The 22,450-nt window shown below is 40.9% G+C and overlaps 1 protein-coding gene and 1 pseudogene across 9 annotated transcripts in view; both read right to left on the bottom strand.

Moving 5' to 3' along the window:
• Nucleotides 1-22,450, bottom strand: part of ILRUN (inflammation and lipid regulator with UBA-like and NBR1-like domains) — a 128,173-nt gene that overhangs the window by 60,500 nt on the left and 45,223 nt on the right. The window lies entirely within an intron of this gene.
• LOC149748217 (lysosomal-associated transmembrane protein 4B pseudogene) lies at nt 5,410-22,447 on the bottom strand (annotated as a pseudogene).

The raw sequence follows: 22,450 nt of genomic DNA, 5'->3' as shown, positions 1-22,450 counted from the left end.
GAGGGAGCTGTGAAGGAGGAAAGGTTTCCACACACTAGGAACCCCTTCGCGGGCGGAGACTGCGGGTGGCAGACGGGGGAAGTTTCGGAGCCGCGGAGGAGAGCACAGCAACAGGGGTGTGGAGGGCAAAGCGGAGAGATTCCCGCACAGAGGACCGGTGCTGACCAGCACTCACCGGCCCGAGAAGCTTGTCTGCTCATCTGCTGGGGCGGGCGAGGCTGGGAGCTGAGGCTTGGGCTTCGGTTGGATGCAGGAAGAGGACTGGAGTTGGCGGCGTGAACACAGCCTAAAGGTGCTAGTGCACCACGCCTAGCCAGGAGGGAGTCCGGGAAAAAGTCTGGACCTGCCGAAGAGGCAAGAGACTTTTTCTTCCCTCTTTGTTTCCTGGTGCACGAGAAGACGGGATTAAGAGCGCTGCTTAAAAGAGCTCCAGAGACGGGCGCGAGCCGCGGCTATCAGCGCAGAACCCAGAGCCAGGCATGAGACGCTAAGGCCGCTGCTGCCACCACCAAGAAACCTGTGTGCGAGCACAGGTCACTATCCACACCTCCCCTCCCGGGAGCCTGTGCAGCCCGCCACTGCCAGGGTCCCGTGATCCAGGGACAACTTCCCCGGGAGAACGCGCGGCGCGACTCAGGCAGAGCAATGTCACGCCGGGCTCTGCCGCAGCAGGCTCGCCCTGCATCCGCGCCCCTCCCTACCCCGGCCTGAGTGAGCCAGAGCCCCCTAATCAGCTGCTCCTTTAACCCCGTCCTGTCTGAGCGAAGAACAGACGCCCTCCGGTGACCTACACGCAGAGGCGGGGCCAAATCCAAAGCTGAACCCCAGGAGCTGTGCGAACAAAGAAGAGAAAGGGAAATTTCTCCCAGCAGCCTCAGGAGCAGCGGATTAAATCTCCACAATCAACTTGATGTACCCTGCAACGGTGGAATACGTGAATAGACAATGAATCATCCCAAATTGAGGAGGTGGACGTTGAGAGCAAGATACATTATTTTTTCCCCTTTCCCTCTTTTTGTGAGTCTGTATGTGTATGCTTCTGTGTGAGATTTTGTCTGTATAGCTTTGCTTTCACCATTTGTCCTAGGGTTCTGTCCGTCCGTTTCTGTTTTGTTTTTAATAAAAAATTTTCTTAATAATTATTTTCTATTTTAATTATTTTATTTCACTTTATTTTATTTTATCCTCTTTCTTTCTTTCTACTTTTTCTCCCTTTTATTCTGAGCATGTGGATGAAAGGCTCTTGGTGCTGCAGCCAGGAGTCAGTGCTGTGCCTCTGACGTGGGAGAGCCAACTTCAGGACACTGGTCCACAAGAGACCTCCCAGCTCCACATAATATCAAATGGCGAAAATCTCCCAGAGATCTCCATCTCAACGCCAACACCCAGCTTCATTCAATGACCAGCAAGCTACAGTGCTGGACACCCTATGCCAAACAACTAGCAAGACAGGAACACAACCCCACTCATTAGCAGAGAGGCTGCCTAAAATCATAATAAGGCCACAGACACCCCAAAACACACCACCAGACGTGGACCTGCCCACCAGAAAGACAAGATCCAGCCTCATCCACCAGAACACAGGCACCAGTCCCCTCCACCAGTAAGCCTACACAACCCACTGAACCAACTTTAGCCAGTGGGGACAGACACCAAAAACAATGGGAACTACGAACCTGCAGCCTGCAAAAAGGAGGCCCCAAACATAATAAGATAAGCAAAATGAGAAGACAGAAAAACACACAGCAGATGAAGGAGCAAGATAAAAACCCACCAGACCTAACAAATGAAGAGGAAATAGGCAGTCTACCTGAAAAAGAATTCAGAATAATGATAGTAAAGATGATCCAAAATCTTGGAAATAGAATAGACAAAATGCAAGAAACGTTTAACAAGGACCTAGAAGAACTAAAGATGAAACAAGCAACGATGAACAACACAATAAATGAAATTAAAAATACTCTAGAAGGGATCAATACCAGAATAAATGAGGCAGAAGAATGGATAAGTGACCTGGAAGATAAAATACTGGAAATAACTACTGAAGAGCAGAATAAAGAGAAAAGAATGAAAAGAACTGAGGACAGTCTCAGAGACCTCTGGGACAACGTTAAACGCACCATTATTCGAATTATAGGGGTCCCAGAATAAGAAGAGAAAAAGAAAGGGACTGAGAAAATACTTGAAGAGATTATAGTTGAAAACTTCCCTAACATGGGAAAGGAAATAAGTCCAGCAAGCACAGAGTCCCATACGGGATAAATCCAAGGAGAAACACGCCAAGACACATATTAATCAAACTATCAAAAATTAAATACAAAGATAACATATTAAAAGCAGCAAGGGAAAAACAACAAATAACACACAAGGGAATCCCCATAAGGTTAACAGCTGATCTTTCAGCAGAAACTCTGCAAGCCAGAAGGGAGTGGCAGGACAGGACATATTTAAAGTGATGAAGGAGAAAAAACTACAACAAAGATTACTCTAGCCAGCAAGGATCTCATTCAGATTTTATGGAGAAATTAAAACCTTTACAGACAAGCAAAACCTGAGAGAGTTCAGCACCACCAAACCAGCTTTACAACAAATGCTAAAGGAACTTCTCTAGGCAAGAAACACAAAAGAAGGAAAAGACCTACAATAACAAACACAAAACAATTAAGAAAATGGGAATAGGAACATACATATCGATAATTACCTTAAATGTAAATGGATTAAATGCTCCCATCAAAAGACACAGACTGGCTGAATGGATACAAAAACAAGACCCATATATATGCTGTCTACAAGAGACCCACTTCAGACCTAGGGACACATACAGACTGAAAGTGAGGGGATGGAAAAAGATATTCCATGCAAATGGAAATCAGAAGAAAGCTGGAGTAGCAATTCTCATATCAGACAAAATAGACTTTAAAATAAAGACTATTACAAGAGGGCTTCCCTGGTGGTGCAGTGGTTGAGAGTCCGCCTGCCAATGCAGGGGACATGGGTTAGTGCCCCGGTCTGGGAAGATCTCACATGCCACGGAGCAGCTGGGCGCGTGAGCCATGGCCGCTGAGCCTGCGCGTCCGGAGCCTGTGCTCTGCAACGGGAGAGGCCAACAGTGAGAGGCCCGCGTACCGCCAAAAAAAAAAAAAAAAGACTATTACAGAAGACAAAGAAGGACACCACATAATGATCAAGGGATCAATCCAAGAAGATATAACAATTGTAAATATTTATGCACACAACATAGGAGCACCTCAATACATAAGGCAAATACTAACAGTCATAAAAGGGGAAATCGACAGTACCACATTCATAGTAGGGGACTTTAACACCCCACTTTCACCAACGGACAGATCACCCAAAATGAAAATAAATAAGGAAACACAAGCTTTAAATGATACATTAAACAAGATGGACTTAATTGATATTTATAGGACATTCCATCCAAAAACAGAATACACATTTTTCTCAAGTGCTCATGGAACATTCTCCAGGATAGATCATATGTTGGGTCACAAATCAAGCCTTGGTAAATTTAAGAAAATTGAAATTGTATCAACTATCTTTTCCGACCACAACACTATGAGACTAGACATCAATTACAGGAAAAGATCTGTAAAAAATACAAACACATGGAGGTTAAACAATACACTACTTAATAACGAAGTGATCACTGAAGAAATCAAAGAGGAAATCAAAAAATACCTAGAAACAAATGACAATGGAGACACGACGACCCAAAACCTATGGGATGCAGCAAAGGCAGTTGTAAGAGGGAAGTTTATAGCAGTACAATCCTACATTAAGAAACAGGAAACATCTTGAATAAATAACCTAACCTTGCACCTAAAGCAATTAGAGAAAGAAGAACAAAAACCCCCAAAGTTAGCAGAAGGAAAGAAATAATAAAGATCAGATCAGAAATAAATGAAAAAGAAATGAAGGAAACAATAGCAAAGATCAATAAAACTAAAAGCTGATTCTTTAACAAGATAAACAAAATTGATTAACCATTAGCCAGACTCATCAAGAAAAAAAGGGAGAAGACTCAAATCAATAGAATTAGAAATGAAAAAAGAGAAGTTACAACTGCCACTGCAGAAATACAAAAGATCATGAGAGATTACTACAAGCAACTCTAGGCCAATAAAATGGACAAACTGGAAGAAATGGACAAATTCTTAGAAATGCACAAACTGCCAAGACTGAATCAGGAAGAAATAGAAAATATGAACAGACCAATCACAAGCACTGAAATTTAAACTGTGATTAAAAATCTTCCAACAAACAAAAGCCCAGGACCAGATGGCTTCACAGGCGAATTCTATCAAACATTTAGAGAAGAGCTAACACCCATCCTTCTCAAACTTTTCCAAAGTATAGCAGAGGGAGGAACACTCCCAAACTCATTCTAAAAGGCCACCATCACCCTGATACCAAAACCAGACAAAGATGTCACAAAGAAAGAAAACTACAGGCCAGTACCACTGATGAACATAGATGCAAAAATCCTCAATAAAATACTAGCAAACAGAATCCAACAGCACATTAAAAGTATCATACACCATGATCAAGTGGGGTTTATTCCAGGAATGCAAGGATTCTTCAATATACGCAAATCAATCAACGTGATACACCATATTAACAAACTGAAGGAGAAAAACCATATGATCATCTCAATAGATGCAGAGAAAGCTTTCGACAAAATTCAACACCCATTTATGATAAAAAACCCTACAGACGGCTTCCCTGGTGGCACAGTGGTTGAGAGTCCGCCTGCCGAAGCAGGGGACATGGGTTTGTGCCCCGGTCCGGGAAGATCCCACATGCCATGGAATGGCTGGGTCCGTGAGCCATGGCCGCTGAGTCTGCGCGTCCGGAGCCTGTGCTCCGCAATGGGAGAGGCCACAACAGTGAGAGGCCTGCGTACCGGAAAAAAAAAAAAAAAAAACCCTACAGAAAGTAGGCATAGAGGGAACTTTCCTCAACATAATAAAGGCCATATATGACAAACCCACAGCCAACATCGTCCTCAATGGTGAAAAACTGAAACCATTTCCACTAAGATCAGGAACAAGACAAGGTGGCTCACTCTCACCACTCTTATTCAACATAGTTTTGGAAGTTTTAGCCACAGCAATCAGAGAAGAAAAGGAAATAAAAGGAATCCAAATCAGAAAAGAAGAAGTTAAGCTGTCACTGTTTGCAGATGACATGATACTATACACAGAGAATCCTAAAGATGCTACCAGAAAACTACTAGAGCTAATCAATGAATTTGGTAAAGTAGCAGGATACAAAATTAATGCACAGAAATCTCTGGCATTCCTATACACTAATGATGAAAAATCTGAAAGTGAAATTAAGAAAACACTCCCATTTACCACTGCAACAAAAAGAATAAAATATCTAGGAATAAACCTACCTAAGGAGACAAAAGACCTGTATGCAGAAAATTATAAGACACTGATGAAAGAAATTAAAGATGATACAAATAGATGGAGAGATATACCATGTTCTTGGATTGGAAGAATCAACATTGTGAAAATGACTCTACTACCCAAAGCAATATACAGATTCAATGCAATCCCTACCACTGGCATTTTTCTCAGAAATAGAACAAAAAAATTCACAATTTGTATGGAAACACAAAAGACCCCGAACAGCCAAAGCAATCTTGAGAACGAAAAACGGAGCTGGAGGAATCAGGCCTCCTGACTTCAGACTATACTACAAAGCTACAGTAATCAAGACAGTATGGTACTGGCACAAAAACAGAAAGACAGATCAATGGAACAGGATAGAAAGCCCAGAGATAAACCCACGCACATATGGTCATCTTATCTTTGATAAAGGAGGCAGAAATGTACAGTGGAGAAAGGACAGCCTCTTCAATAAGTGGTGCTGGGAAAACTGGACAGGTACATGTAAAAGCATGAGATTAGAACACTCCCTAACACCATACATAAAAATAAGCTCAAAATGGATTAAAGACCTAAATGTAAGGCCAGAAACTATCAAACTCTTAGAGGAAAACATAGGCAGCACACTCTATGACATAAATCACAGCAAGATCCTTTTTGACCCACCTCCTAGAGAAATGGAAATTAAAAAAAAAATAAACAAATGCGACCTAATGAAACTTCAAAGCTTTTGCACAGCAAAGGAAACCATAAACAAGACCAAAAGACAACCCTCAGAATGGGAGAAAATATTTGCAAATGAAGCAACTGACAAAGGATTAATCTCCAAAATTTACAAGCAGCTCATGCAGCTCAATAACAAAAAAACAAACAACCCAATCCAAAAATGGGCAGAAGACCTAAATAGACATTTCTCCAAAGAAGATATACGGACTGCCAACAAACACATGAAAGAATGCTCAACATCATTAATCATCAGAGAAATGCAAATCAAAACTACAATGAGATATCATCTCACACCAGTCAGAATGGACATCAAAAAAATCTAGAAATAAATGCTGGAGAGGGTGTGGAGAAAAGGGAACACTCTTGCACTGCTGGTGGGAATGTGAATTGGTACAGCCACTATGGAGATACAGTATGGAGTTTCCTTAAAAAACTACAAATAGAACTACCATATGACCCAGCAATCCCACTACTGGGCATATACCCTGAGAAAACCACAAATTCAAAGAGTCATGTACCAAAATGTTCATTGCAGCTCTATTTACAATAGCCAGGAGTTGGAAGCAACCTAAGTGTCCACCAACAGATGAATGGATAAAGAAGATGTGGCACATATATAAAATGGAACATTACTCAGCCATAAAAAGAAACGAAATTGAATTATTTGTAGTGAGGTGGATGGACCTAGAGTCTGTCACACAGAGTGAAGTAAGTCAGAAAGAAAGAGACAAATACCGTATGCTAACACATATATATGGAATGTAAGGGAAAAAAATGTCATGAAGAATGTAGGCGTAAGACAGGAATAAAGACACAGACCTACTAGAGAGTGGACCTGAGGATATGGGGAGGGGGAAGAGTAAGCTGTGACAAAGTGAGAGAGTGGCATGGACATATATACACTACCAAACGTAAAATAGATAGCTAGTGGGAAGCAGCTGCATAGCACAGGGAGATCAGCTCAGTGCTTTGTGACCACCTAGAGGGGTGGGATAGGGAGTGTGGGAGGGAGGGAGACGCAAGAGGGAAGAGATATGGGAACATATGTATATGTATAACTGATTCACTTTGTTATAAAGCAAAAACTAACACACCACTGTAAAGCAATTATACTCCAGTCAACATGTTAAAAAAAAAAAATCAAAGAAGCGCAGGAAGTTTTATGTGTTTATGTTTCACTATGATAGGGATATACTCTCTACGTAACGAAATACTTTTTAACTAGATTCTACCTAAGCTATAGCCCTTACCAATGCATACACACACAAAAGTTAAGAATTATATATATATTTTTTTCTTGGATGTGGGCAAATCTCACTTTAATTCCAAATGGCTTCATTTACAGCACATTCAATAATGAACAAGCAGGAGAGGTGTGACTTTTGAACATATGAATATATAAAAGTCCCTTGAAATTCAGGTAGTCAAGATAAGGGCATTTCACAAGGAAAGCACCCCCGCCACCTCCCATTTTTCTGAAGACTGTTTCACACTCATTTTAAAAGATGATGAGACATACTCAGAAGTTCAAAGTAGTAGGATGTGCCTTGCAGGGAGAGAAGAAAACCTTTTTTCAGATTGTTGGGTAAATACATATCAGCAATTCCACTAGACAAAGGCTGATGGATGTCCTCCCTGAGTCAGGCTAGGGCAGAACACTTAGTGAAAGGGGGCTCTGAGCAGGGATGGGAAACTGGGAGAAAGGGAGAACCAGATACCACACAGTACCAACCAGTTCCCCTCTAACACGCCATGCCGTGACCCCAGACATGGGTGTACAAGAGCAGCCACCGGGGTGGCGACTGACTGTCCTCACTGCCAGGAATCGACAAAGGGCTTCAATTTGGCCCATGGACAAAATCCTTGACCAGCAAACTCAAATTGTCACTGAATTTAAATCATAAAGGATCTAAGGAAATACTTGTTTTATGTATATGTATATATGGACTACTTACACGATTAACATTCCTCTTCTCCTAAGGTTTGTTCTATAAACTGGAACGGCCTAAGCATCATATAATTTTGATTTTATTTTACGTGTTCAAAAGAGAAAGGAGGGAACAGAGAGAAAAGTGTCATAAATTCTTCAACTCTGGGGCTCAGCACGTACAACAGCCTCCTCAGACAAAAGGTTCATCCGGATTGTTGGGTAGTTTCAATGCTGAGCGAAGACTAGGGGAGCCCACCGCAACCCCCACAGAAAGAATTCTACAGTTACTCTATCACGGTGCTCTAGCTAAAGTATAGGTTTCAAACTACAGAGAGTTTCAACTTAACATCTAAAATTTTAAACTGTAGCATTTCAGCAAAAAATAAGCTCAGAAGCTCATCTCAGAAGTAAAATTAAAGACCTATTGCCCTGATGTATGAAAGTCAAGCTGTCACTCTCAGCTACACCCTACTTCCAGGCTTAGGGAGACACATAAGGTGGTGGCGGCTCCTTGGCGGTGCCATTCACAGTGGCATCGTCGTACAGGGGTGCATAGCACCGTAGTGTCATTGCTGGTAACAGAGGCCAGGACATCGGAGGAGTTCCTGCCACTGATGAATCGGTAGCAGTTCCAAACACAGCTAATCAAGTACCCCTTAAAAGTAAAGATAATGCTGATAAACAGAATAATAATAAAGACCAAACAAGGTAGGAGTCACTGACATGCTATCATCTTCGTAAAGAAAATCAGGAGGCAGCTGTCGTATGTATTCCTGGATTGAGTCTGGATAAACAAGCACAATGACTGCAACCAAGGTGTTCAGGGAAAAATCAAAGACCTGGTAACAGGAGAATGGGATGATCCAGGCCACGTGTTGCCTGTATCCTCCATAAGTAGCCACCGCACAGATCAGGATCATGAGAAGAGAAATTGCAATAGCAGTGCACATGCTGGCAACCTCCATGAACTCAAAGTCACCTCCGAGTTCAAAACTTGAAAAGTGATACTGATCTGGATCAGCCAGGGCGCTCAACAGAAGCAGCAGTACCACGGCATTGATGATCAGGTACCAGACGCCAAGCAGGATGGAGCCGGTGCAGACATGTCAGCACAGGCAGCAGCTGTGGGAGTAGAACCGCGTCCAGGGGGCCACCATCTTCATCACTCAGGCCGCTGGCACAGCAGTGCGAACACGCACCCAAGTTTGCGGGAGCTTCAGCTGCATTGGACCGAGCCCGCCGCGTGGCTGCTGCCGGCTCCTCAGCCACTCCTGCTTGCGCTCCCAGCCCCGCTCGCTGCCCGCCAGCCCTTGCTCCGCGACTCCCCCGAGAGATCCGAGCAGTTGCCTCCAAGAATTATATATTTTTTAAAAGCAATTATGCCTATTTATTTTTTAAATGGTCAGTGGTTTTACAACTATTTATTTTCTGTTTAACAATAAGTACATGGATATTAATAAAGAATTAAATTTGGTTAAAAATTTTTAAGGAACTGTCGATCCTTAAATTCAGAATCCTTGGAACCTAACATTCCAGATCAAAGACATTTCCGTTATCAAAACGGCTCTGACTACCATAAGAAAAAAGATGCTGCTTTGAAATTATATTTTTGCACTTCCACTAAACCCTTAGATATATATTTGGTCTACTGAGAAATAATACAATTAATTATAAAGGAAACAGTGTTAGCACGAACAGTTCACATTAAAACTACTCACATTACAATTTTCAAGTAGTTAAAATATTTGACACTTCGTACCTAGACATGCAAATATTTTATTTACTACACTTTAAAGATCTATCACTGTTTCACCTGATCTCTTGATTTCGATGCTTCATAGAGGTTCAGGACCCACATGACTGCATTTTAGAGATTAATCTGAACAGTAGAGCCACTTCACACTGCCTGTGACTCCTGAGGAACTACCTGGACACGACCACCAAACAAATGACCACTTGGTGTCAGTACATCCAACTGGATTGTACAAACCTGCAGGCTTCCTTCTCTGAAGCCAAAATAGCCCATCTCCTTTTAAACTTAATGTAGACCTTATAAGGTAAAGCTATTTCAGGATTTCGGATCTCATTTACATATTGAAATGTCCCTTCTAAAAACACTTCCCATACAAATCACAATCAGCTTAGGATAGCATTTTTTTAATCAAAAAAGAAATCTCTTATTTTCAAGGGGTACTCCTATTTCTGATACTGGAGGGATCCAGAGATCAAAACTGAAACAGAGAGTATCTTTTTTTTTTAAAGAGATAAAGAATTTTTTTAAATTTCCTTTTTACACAGCAGGTTCTTGTTAGTCATCCATTTTATACATATCTATGTATACATATCAATCCCAATCTCCAAATTCATCCCACCACTCCCCCACCACCACGTTTCCCCCTTGGTGTCCATATGTTTGTTCTCCACGTCTGTGTCTCAATTTCTGCCCAGTAAACCAGTTCATCTGTACCATTTTTCTAGGTTCCACATAAATGCGTTAATATACGATATTGGTTTTCCTCTTTCTGACTTCACTCTGTATGACAGTCTCTAGATCCATCCACGTCTCTACAAATGACCCAAGTTCGTTCCCTTTTATGGCTGAGTAATATTCCATTGTATGTATGTACCATATCTTCTTTAACCATTTGTCTGTTGAGGGGCATTTAGGTTGCTTCCATGACCTGGCTATTGTAAACAGTGCTGCAAAGAACACTGGGGTGCATGTCTCTTTTTGAATTATGGTTTTCTCTGGGTATATGCCCAGTAGTGGGATTGCTGAGTCATATGGTAATTCTATTTTTAGTTTCTTAAGGAACCTCCATACTGTTCTCCATAGTGGCTATATCAATTTACATTCCCACCAACAGTGCAAGAGGGTTCCCTTTTCTCCACACCCTCTCCAACATTTGTTCTTTGTAGATTTTTTGATGATGCCCATTCTAACTGGTGTGAGGTGATACTTCATTGTAGTTTTGATTTGCATTTCTCTAATAATTAGTGATGTTGAGCAGCTTTTCATGTGCTTCTTGGCCATCTCTATGTCTTCTTGGAGAAATGTCTATTTTGATCTTCTGCCCATTTTTGGATTAGCTGGTTTGTTTAATATTGAGCTGCACAAGCTGTTTATATATTTTGGAGATTAATCCTTTGTCCATTGATTCGCTTGCAAATATTTTCTCCCATTTTCAGGGTTGTCTTTTCATCTTGTTTGTAGCTTCTTTTGCTTTGCAAAAGCTTTTAAGTTTCATTAGGTCCCATTTGCTTTTATTTCCATTAATCTAGGAGGTGGATCAAAAGAGATCTTGCTGTCATTTATGTCAGAGAGTGTTCTTCCTATGTTTTCCTCTAAGAGTTTTAAAGTGTCTGGTCTTACATTTAGGTCTCTAATCCATTTTGAGTTTACTTTTGTGTATGGTGTTAAGGAGTGTTCTAACTTCATTTTACATGTAGCTGTCCAGTTTCCCCAGCACCGCTTACTGAAGAGACTGTCTTTACTCCATTGTATATCCTTGCCTCCTTTGTCATAGATTAGTTGACCATAGGTGTGTGGGTTTATCTCTGGGCTTTCTATCCTGTTCCATTGATGTATTTTTCTGTGCCAGTACCATATTGTCTTGATTACTGTAGCTCTGTAGTACAGTCTGAAGTCAGGGAGTCTAATTCCTCCAGCTCCGTTTTTTTTCCCTCAAGACTGTTTGGTCTTCTGTGTCTCCATACAAATTTTAAGATTTTTTGTTCTAGTTCTGTAAAAGATGCCATTGGTAATTTGACAGGGATTGCACTGAATCTGTAGATTGCTTTGGGTAGTAGAGTCATTTTCACAATACTGATCCTTCCAATCCAAGAACATGGTATATCTCTCCATCTGTTGGTATCATCTTTAATTTCTTTCATCAGGGTCTTATAGTTTGCTGCATACAGGTCTTTTGTCTCCTTAAGTAGGTTTATTCCTAGGTATTTTATTCTTTTTGTTGCAATGGTAAATGGGAGTGTTCCCTTAACTTCTCTTTCATATTTTTCATCATTATTGTATAGGAATGCAAGAGATTTCTGTGCATTAATTTTGTATCCTGCAACTATACCAAATTCATTGATTAGCTCTGTTTTCTGGTGGCATCTTTAGGATTCTCTATGTATAGTATCATGTCATCTACAAAGAGTGACAGTTTTACCTCTTCTTTTCCAATTTGTATTCCTTTTATTTCTTTTTCTTCTCTGATTGCCGAGGCTAGGACTTCCAAAAGTATGTTAAATAATAGTGGTAAGAGTGGACATCCTTGTCTTGTTCCTGATCGTAGAGGAAATACTTTCAGTTTTTCACCATTGAGAATGATGTTTGCTGTGGGTTTGTCATATATGGCCTTTATTATGTTGAGGTAGGTTCCCTCTATGCCCACTTTCTGGAGAGTTTTTATCATAAATGGGTGTTGAAGTTTGTCAAAAGTTTTTCTGCATCTACTGAGATTACCATATGGTTATTCTTCTTCAATTTGTTAATATGGTGTATCACATTGATTGATTTGCGTATATTGAAGAACGCTTGCATCCCTGGGATAAATCCCACTTGATCACGGTGTATGATCCTTTTAATGTGTTGCTGGATTCTATTTGCTAGTATTTTGTTGAGGATTTTTTTTTTTTTTTTTTTTGCGGTACGCGGGCCTCTCACTGTTGTGGCCTCTCCCTTTGCGAAGCACAGGCTCCGGACACGCAGGCTGCGCAGCCATGGCTCACGGGCCCAGCCGCTCCACGGCGTGTGGGATCTTCCCGGACCGGGGCACAAACCCGTATCCCCTGCATCGGCAGGCGGACTCTCAACCACTGCGCCACCAGGGAAGCCCTTGTTGAGGATTTTTGCATCTATATTCATCAGTGATACTGGTCTGTAATTTTCTTTTTTTGTAGTATGTTTGTCTGGTTTTGGTATCAGGGTGATGGTGGCCTCACAGAATGAGTTTGGGAGTGTTCCTACCTCTGCAGCGCTTTGGAAGCATTTGAGAAGGATGGGTGTTAGCTCTTCTCTAAATGTTTGATAGAACTCACCTCTGAAGCCATCTGGTCCTGGAGTTTTGTTTGTTGGAAATTTTTTTTTTTTTTTTTTTTGGGCAGTACATGGGCCTCACTGCTGCGGTCTCTCCCGCTGCAGAGCACAGGCTCTGGTCGCGCAGGCTCAGTGGCCATGGCTCATGGGCCCAGCCGCTCCGCAGCATGTGGGATCCTCCCAGACCAGGGCATGAGCCCATGTCCCCTGCATCAGCAGGCAGACTCTCAACCACTGCACCAACAGGAAAGCCCTGTTGGAAGATTTTTAATCACAGTTTCAATTTCATTACTTGTGACTGGTCTGTTCATATTTTCTATTTCTTCTTGGTTCAGTCTTGGAAGGTTATATCTTTCTAAGAATCTGTCCATTTCTTCCAGGTTGTCCATTTTATTGCCATAGAGTTGTTGTAGTTGTCTCTTAGGATGCTTTGTATTTCTGTGGTGTCTGTTGTAACTTCTCCTTTTTCATTTCTAATTTTATTGATTTGAGTCCTCTCCCTCTTTTTCTTGATGAGTCTGGCTAATGGTTTATCCATTTTGTTTATCTTCTCAAAGAACCAGCTTTTACTTTTATTGATCTTTGCTACTGTTTTCTTTGTTTCTATTTCAGTTATTTCTGCTCTGATCTTTATGATTTCTTTCCTTCTGCTAACTTTGTGCTTTGTTTGTTCTTCTTTCTCTAGTTCCTTTAGGTGTAAGGTTAGATTGTTTATTTGAGATTTTTCTTGTTTCTTCAGGTAGGCTTGTATTGCTATAAACTTCCCTCTTAGAACTGCTTTTGCTGCATCCCACAGGTTTTGGACTGTCGTGTTTTCATTGTCGTTTATCTCTAGGTATTTTTTGATTTCCTATTTGATTTCTTCAGTGGTCTCTTGGTTATTTAGTAACATACTGTTTAGCCTCCATGTGTCTGTGTTTTTTAGGTTTTTTTTCCCTGTAATTGATTTGTAATCTCACAGCATTGTGGTCAGAAAAGACGTTTTATATGATTTCAATTTTCTTAAATTTACTGAGGCTTGATTTGTGACCCAAGATGTGATCTATCCTGGAGAATGTTCCGTGCGCACTTGAGAAGACAGCGTAATCTGCTGTTTTTGGATGGAATGTCCTATAAATATCAATTAAATCTACCTGGTCTACTAGGTCATTTAAAGCTTGTGTTTCCTTATTAGTTTTCTGTTTGGATGATCTGTGCATTGGTGTAAGTGAGGTGGTAAAGTCTCCCATTATTATTGTGTTACTGTCCATTTCTTCTTTTACAGCTGTTAGCAGTTGCCTTATGTACTGAGGTGCTCCTATGTGGGGTGCATATATATTTATAATTGTTATATCTTCTTCTTGGATTGATCCCTTGATCATTATGTAGTGTCCTTCCTTGTCTCTTGTAACATTCTTTACTTTAATGTCTATTTTATCAGATATGAGTATTGCTACTCCTGCTTTCTTTTGATTTCCATTTGCATGGAACATCTTTTTCCATCCCCTCACTTTCAGTCTGTATGTGTCCCTAGGTCTGAAGTGGGTCTCCTGTAGACAGCATATATAGGCGTCCATTCAGCAACCCTGTGTCTTTTGGTTGAAGCATTTAATCCATTCACGTTTAAGGTAATTATCGATATGTATGTTCCTATGACCATTTCTTAATTGTTTTGGGTTTGTTTTTGTAGGTCCTTTTCTTCTCTTGTGTTTCCCACTTAGAGAAGTTCCTTTAGCATTTGCTGTACAGCTGGTTTGGTGGTGGTGAATTCTCTTAGCTTTTGCTTGTCTGTAAAGCTTCTGACTTCTCGTCAAATCTGAATGAGATCCTTGTTGGGAAGGGTAATCTTGGTTGTAGGTTCATCACTTTAAATATGTCATGCCACTCCCTTCTGGCTTGTAGAGTTTCTGCTGAGAAATCAGCTGTTTACCTCATGGGAGTTCTCTTGTATGTTATTTGTCGTTCTTCCCTTACTGCTTTCAATCATTTTTCTTTGTCTTTAATTTTTGCCAATTTGATTACTATGTGTCTCGGCGTGTTTCCCCTTGGGTTTATCCTGTATGGGACTTTCTGTGCTTCCTGGACTTGGGTGACTATTTCCTTTCCCATGTTAGGGAAGTTTTCGACTATAATCTCTTCAAATATTTTCTCAGGTCTTTCTCTCTTCTCCTTCTGGGACCCCTATAATGCGAATGTTGTTGCGTTTAATGTTGTCCCAGAGGTCTCTTAGGCTGTCTTCATTTCTTTTCATTCTTTTTTCTTTATTCTGTTCTGCATCAGTGAATTCCACCATTCTGTCTTCCAGGTCATTTATCTGTTCTTCTGCCTCAGTTATTCTGCTATTGATTCCTTCTAGTGTAGTTTTCATTTCAGTTATTGTATTGTTCATTTCTGTTTATTTGTTCTTTAACTCTTCTAGGTCTTTGCTAAACATTTCTTGCATCTTCTCGATCTTTGCCTCCATTCTTTTTCTGAGGTCCTGGATCATCTTCACTATCATTATTCTGAATTCTTGTTTTGGAAGGTTGCCTATCTCTACTTCATTTAGTTTTTTTTCTGGGGTTTTATCTTGTTCCTTCATCTGATACATAGCCCTGTGCCTTTTCATCTTGTCTATTTTTCTGTGAATGTGGTTTTTGTTCCACAGGCTGTTGCTAAATGATACACAAGTCTAGGGGGCTAGAATGGCACCATGTTGGCTGACTGCTCCAGGAGCTCTAATCTGGCTTGCGGCTGCTGCTGCTGGTGGTTTTCCTTCCTTCCTTCCTCCCTCCCTTCCTTTTGCAGACAGTATCTTATTGAGGATCTTCTAGAACCAAATGAAGCAGGTTTTTTGAGTGTAACATAAAAGAGAGACATTCTAAAGGTGGGGTCAATAGGCAAAAGGGCAAGAGAGCTGGTAGAGATGCCAAGTAGAACAGCATCTAAATAGAAGACACCTGTGTAGAGTCTAGAGGACATCTATGAAACCAGAGCTTCTTTTACAACATCATCAGTTAAAACATTGGAGAAGAATGAGGAGGAGCAGTCCCACACTATCTGGTTAAGGTGGACATTCCATAAACTGGAGAAGCTGAAAGAGGAACTTACAAAGGTTTAAAGAAATAAACTGTGTGGTTTACACAGAGCAAGCATTAAGTTTCCTAACCTGTGGGACTATATTATATAGTATGATTTGGGAGCTTAATAAGGGAAGTTCCATTTCTAACCTCTGAGAAAACTAAATGAATATAAGTATTTAATCTACATGTGAATTGTCCCTAAGGAACCACGTGAAGCCATTTAACAAGAAGAGCTATTTCAAGTGGAAGAAACCCTCATCAGCATGTGATAACCAGAGTATCATGTGACCTCAGTGCCTACTTCACAACTAGAACCCCTCTGCTTTAGAAGGAACCATCAAGTGCAGGGGTACAGCTCTCCTGTGGAACTTTGTGTTTTTTTTGTTTTTTTTTCCTTTGGGTGGTTTTTTTTTTTGGCTGTATTGTGTGGCATGTGGGACCTTAGTTGCCCAACCAGGGACTGAACCAGCACCCCTTGCATTTGGGAGCATGGAGTCTTAACCACTAGACCGCTAGGGAAGTCCGTCTCCTGTGGAACTTTGAAAGACGGTACTCTACTAGGAAGAGGGGAGGCATGTTTGTACCAAGGCTAAAATGGTGACAAGCACCCACGCTGCTTACTCCTTTCCAAGAGTCAAGTGTCCTACAGGAACTGTATATCTCCTGGAAAGCAGGAACTCCTTGGGGAACACTGGTGTTTACTCAACCACCTAAGAGTCACCTTGCCAATCTCAGTCTGACCCTCATTCCCACTCACTCCGGAAATGGAGGGGACTTGTGGACCACATACCCCAGTCTCCCTAAACTCTGCCAAGTACCAACAACCTGGAGCCAAAGTTTCCCTGTAAACCCAGTATTGTAGTGTCCAATGGCAAAGATCATAAAACTACTTTTGTTAATTTATAACTATAATTTATAGCTAATTTATAATTTATAACTTTCACTGAAACTTAGACAAGTCATTAATTATCTCTGGTCTTCAGTTTCCCCACCCATAAAGTGCAGCTAATATTTCCCATATAATTTATATGAAAAAGCCCAGTACAATGCCTGACATAAAGTAGGCATTAGATAACAGGTTGTTTTTATCTAAGAAGCAAAAGTCTGTAGAAAGAAGATAAAATAAAATGTTTGAGCTTGAAAATAACTCTGCCAAGAATCAAATACTTAGTGGTACTCAACCAAGGGAGTTAGAAATGTGTGTGGTGGGAGAGGAGGGGTGGCTCTAAAGATGAACATGGTATTTAGTGAGAGGGCCAAGGGTCTTATAAATATGCCCCACATAAAGAAGAACTGTCCACACAATATGCCAATAGCACACTCCTGTTGAGAGACTGAAAGAGTACAACCAATCTAAAATGAGGGAAGAAGACTTTGTAAATTATTAAATATGGCAAGAATTCCTTTTAGGAAGAGAAATGAGTTCAAACAACATAAGTATTATTATAAAAATAAGGAGAATGGATTCTTTCTAGAAAAGACCATTAAAGACTCAAGAAGAGACCACCCAACCAAAACCAAAACCAAACAAACAAAACAAGCTTTGTTGTTAAAACAGAAAGATGAGGGACTTCCCTGGCAGTCCAGCGGTTAAGATGTCGCCTTCCAATGCAGGGGATGCAGGTTCAATCCCTGATCAGTGAGCTAAGATCCCACGTGCCTCTTGGCCAAAAAACCAAGACATAAAACAGAAGCAATATTGTAACAAATTCAATAAAGACTTAAAAAAAAAAAAAAAGGTCCACATCAAAAAAAAACCTTAAAAAAAAAAAAAGCAGAAAGATAAGGCATAGAGAAGTTACCTAACTTGTCCAAGTTTGTGCCCAGGCAATGTAGTCCTACATTCCAAACGCCTACCACTACACTATACTCAATGCACTAGCAAGCTAAGAGTGAGCAGAAAAACTGAAAGAGCCATTCATGCCAAGGTTAACATAGCAGCTTATTTTTTTCACATGTTCACAGCTGTAGTTTTATGTATATTATGTATATTTCACTTTCTGCCAGTCATTTAACAGTTCTGCTATCATGACATGTTTTATAATCAACATTAAACTGAATTCAATGGAATACAGTAGCTTGTAAATGGAATTAAATTCTTTATTAGAGTAGATGGGGTTTGCAAACTATACTCCACACAGCCCTGGAGGTCACCTCAGACAGAAGGCAGGGAAACACGGGCCAAGGAGGCTCCCAATTCAACAAAGCCAGTTTCAGTTTTATCTTTTCTCTTTTTTGGAGGAGGCATTCACATATACTTTTATCAAGAAAAGGTTCCACTGATTAAGAAAAATGCTTGAAAACCATGGAATCAGATGAACTATTAAGATCCCTTGTAGGTATTAGATTTCAAAGTCCTCAAAAACAACTCACAGACTATATGACCAAGAAAGGCTTTGAAGTTTTTACTGCCTTCAGAGCTAGTATATTTATACTCTACCTACTTATAGAATTTGAGAGGGATGTTAAAAGTATAAATTTTAATGTCACATATAGTGATAATTATTTTTAATTTAACAATAAAACACACGCACAAAATAAGACTAGAGCTCTCAAGCATGGGAGAACACTATGAAGCAGTATCTTTGCATCAAAGAAATTTTTTTTAAAGTCATGTATGTTGTCTTCCTCCTCCTTTAAAAACACTGACATGCATTTTAAAATTTGAGTAGCCACTCTCGACTCTGCACTTGGCTCAGCTTTTTCAAGAGTTACAAAGATAAATGAGACATGTATCACCTTACGTTTTAAAATCGATATTAGACATTCATCAAATTAACTGGGCAGAAAGAGGTGAAGTGCCAAAGAGAGGCAAAGGAGAGGGAAAGAGATTATGAAATGGAGCTCAGCAATGGGAGAAACCATTTGCAAGTAAGAAGATTCTCAGGAGAGGTGGCCTGAGAAGAGGGGAGAAATAATCTCTCTGCATTCTGATAGATGATTGTTACATGATGTTGATTCTGTATTCAACAGATAGTTCACTATCTAGTAGGAGAAAAGGATAAGTAAACAAACACCTAAAACACAATGTGTTAACTAAAATAACAAGCGTGTGCATAATATAAGTGAAAAGGGAAGTAGGTATTTCCTTCGGGTGGAGGGGTAAGAAGCGGGGAGGAGGGAAGGAGGAAAGGTGAGTTCACTGGGGTGCTGAGGATGAGCAGGGGTTTGTTGTAAAGAAAAAGGTATTTCAGGCAATAGGAACAACATGAGCAAGGGCATGAAGAAGTGAAATCATGTGGTGTCTTTGGGGACTGGCTGTGGAGAGTAAAGAGGTGACTAAGGATGAAAGTGAAAATCAGACCAGACCAGATCATGAGGAGCTTTTTTTTTTTTTTTTTGCGGTACGCGGGCCTCTCACTGTTGTGGCCTCTCCCGCTGCGGAGCACAGGCTCAGCAGCCATGGCTCACGGGCCTAGCCGCTCCGTGGCATGTGGGATCTTCCCAGACCGGGGCACGAACCCGTGTCCCCTGCATCGGCAGGTGGACTCTCAATCACTGTGCCAACAGGGAAGCCCCATGAGGAGCTTTAAGCCCTGTGCCAAGGAGTTTGGCTCCATTACAGGAGGCACAAAGGTTTTCGGCAAAGAATGATGTTACAAAGGATGACACTAACATTATAATTTTTTCAGTCAGAGAAATACTTCAAGTTTCCACTGGCTGCAAAAACATATATGAGAAAATTAATTCCAGGACTCCTTTAAATAACTCCAAAGCTCCCACTGGCCATGAGTCCCCAGTTAAGAGCTCCCTGAGGACAGGAACTCTTTTTTAATGTATTTTTCTCTGGATCTCTAGGACATAGGATATAGAGAAACAAATAGGAATTGGTCTGTGATTAAGGATGATAAGACAGAACAAAAGATGACTCAAGCTTCTGGCCTGATCATCTCAGTGGGATGACAATTACACGAATATAAGTTTTGCCTAGGAGATACTAAAATACAAAACTCTACAGAATATCCAGAGGTTCTGTCCACAAGCACTTAAATACAGGTTTGAAACTCCAAAGAGTCTGCACCACAGATATGACTTCGAGTACCACCATGTATGCCGTACTGGTGACAGATGAGGCCAGGTGGGTGGATGAGGTCACAGAGCATAAACAGGGCCCAGCTCACAATCTAAGACAGGCATACCTTGGAGGCATAGCTGGTTCGGTTCCAGATCAATGCAATACAGTGAATACTGCCATAATGCGAGTCACATGAACTATTTGTTTTCCCAGTGCATTACGTTTACTGTACACTGTAGTCTAAGTGTGCAACAGCATTATGTCTAAGAAAACAATGTACATATCTTAATTAAAAATTCCTTTATTGGCAAAAACCGCTAACCATCATCTGAGCCTTTAGCAAGCTGTAATCTTTTTTGCTGGTGGAAGGTCTTGCCTCCATGTTGATGGCTACAGACTGATCAGCTTGGGAGTTCCTGAAGGCTGGGGCAGCTTAAAGTAAGAGAACAATGAAGTTTGCTGCATTGACTGACTCTTCCTTTTACGAGCAATTTCTCTGTAGCATGCAATGCTGTTTGATAGCATTTTGCCCACAGTTGAAATTCTTTCAAATTGGGAGTCAGTCCTTTCAAACCCTGCCACTGCTTTATCAACTAAGTTTATGTAATATTCTAAGTCCTTTGTTGTTATTTCAACAATCTTCACAGCATCTTCACCAGGACTAGATACCATCTCAAGGAGCCACTTTCTTTGCTCGTCATAAAGTTAACTCCTCATCGGTTAAAGTTTTATCCTGAGATTGCAGCCATTCAGTCACATCTTCAGGCTCCGCTTCTAATTCTCTCGCTACATCCACCACATCTGCATTTACTTCCTCCGCTGAAGTCTCGAACCCCTCCAAAGTCATCCACGAGGGTTACAGTCAGCTTCTTCCAAACTCCTCTTAATGTTGATATTTTGACCTCCTCCCATGAATCACAAATGTTCTTAATGGCATCTAGAATGGTGAATCCTTTCCAGAAGGACTTACTTTGCCCAGGTGCATCAGAGGATTCACTATAGCCTCACAAAATGTATTTCTTAAAGAACAAGACTTGAAAGTAGAAATGACTCTTTGATCTATGGCTACAGAACGGATGTTGTGTTGGCAACCATGAAAATCTCGTTGCATATCTCCAGCAGAGCTCTTGGGTGACCAGGAGCACCGTCGATGAGTAGTAATATTTTGAAAGGAATCTTTTTTTCTGAGCAGTAAGTCTCAACAGTGGGCTTGAAATGGTCAGTGAAGCATGTTGCAAACAGATGTACAGTCATCCAGGCTTTGTTGTTTCATTTACAGAGCACAGGCAGAGCAGATTGAGCATAATTTTTAAGGGCCCTAGAGTTTTCAGAATGGTAAATGATCACTGGCTTCACCGTAAAGCCACCAGCTGCATTAGCCCCTAACAAGAAATCCTGTCCTTTGGAGCCAGGCACTGACTTCTCCTCCTTAGCTATGAAAGTCCTAGATGGCATCTTCTCCCAATATAAGGCTGTCTTGTCTACATTGAAAATCTCTTGTTTAGTGTAGCCCACCTTCATGAATTATCTTAGCTGGATCTTCTGGATAACCTGCTGCAGCTTCTACATCAGCACTTGCTCCTTCACCTTGCACTTTTATGTTCTTTCCTTAAACTGCAAGAACCAACCTCTGCTAGCTTTAAACTTTTCTTCTGCAGCTTCTTCACCTCTCTCAGCCTTCACAGAGTTGAAGAGAGTCAGGGCCTTGCTCTGGATTAGGCTTTGGCTTGAGGGAATGTTGTGGCTGATTTGATCTTCTATCCAGACCACTCAAACTTTCTCCATATCAGCAGTACGGCTGTTTCACTTTTCTTATGATTCGTGTGTTCACTGGAGTAGCACTTTTCATTTCCTTGAAGAACTTTTCCTCTGCTTTCACAACTTAGCTGTTTGGTACAAGTGACCTAGCTTCTGGCCTATCTTGTTTTTTGACATGCCTTCCTCACTAAGCTTAATCATTTCTAGTTTTTAAAGTGAGAGATGTGTGACTCTTCCTTTCCCTTGAACACTCAGAGGCCACTGTAGAGTTATCAATGGACCTAATTTCAATACTGTTGTGTCTCGGGGAATAGGGAGACCCAAGGAGAGGAAACGAGATGGAGGAATGGCTAATTGGTGGAATGGTCAGAACACACACATTTACCAATTAAGTTCACAGTCTTATGTGGGCACAGTTTGTGGCATCCCAAAACAATTACAATAGAAACATCAGAGATTGCTGATCACAGGTCACCATAACAAATATAATAATAATGAAAAAATTTGAAATATTGTGAGAAT

The sequence above is a fragment of the Delphinapterus leucas genome, chromosome 10 (genome assembly GCF_059928025.1).
Source record: "Delphinapterus leucas isolate spDelLeu-1000000601 "Yukka" chromosome 10, BTC_Dleu_Yukka2, whole genome shotgun sequence".
Classification (NCBI taxonomy): Eukaryota; Metazoa; Chordata; class Mammalia; order Artiodactyla; family Monodontidae; genus Delphinapterus; species Delphinapterus leucas.
Note: the sequence above shows the minus strand (reverse complement) of the source record. Positions and strands in the feature narration are given on the sequence as shown.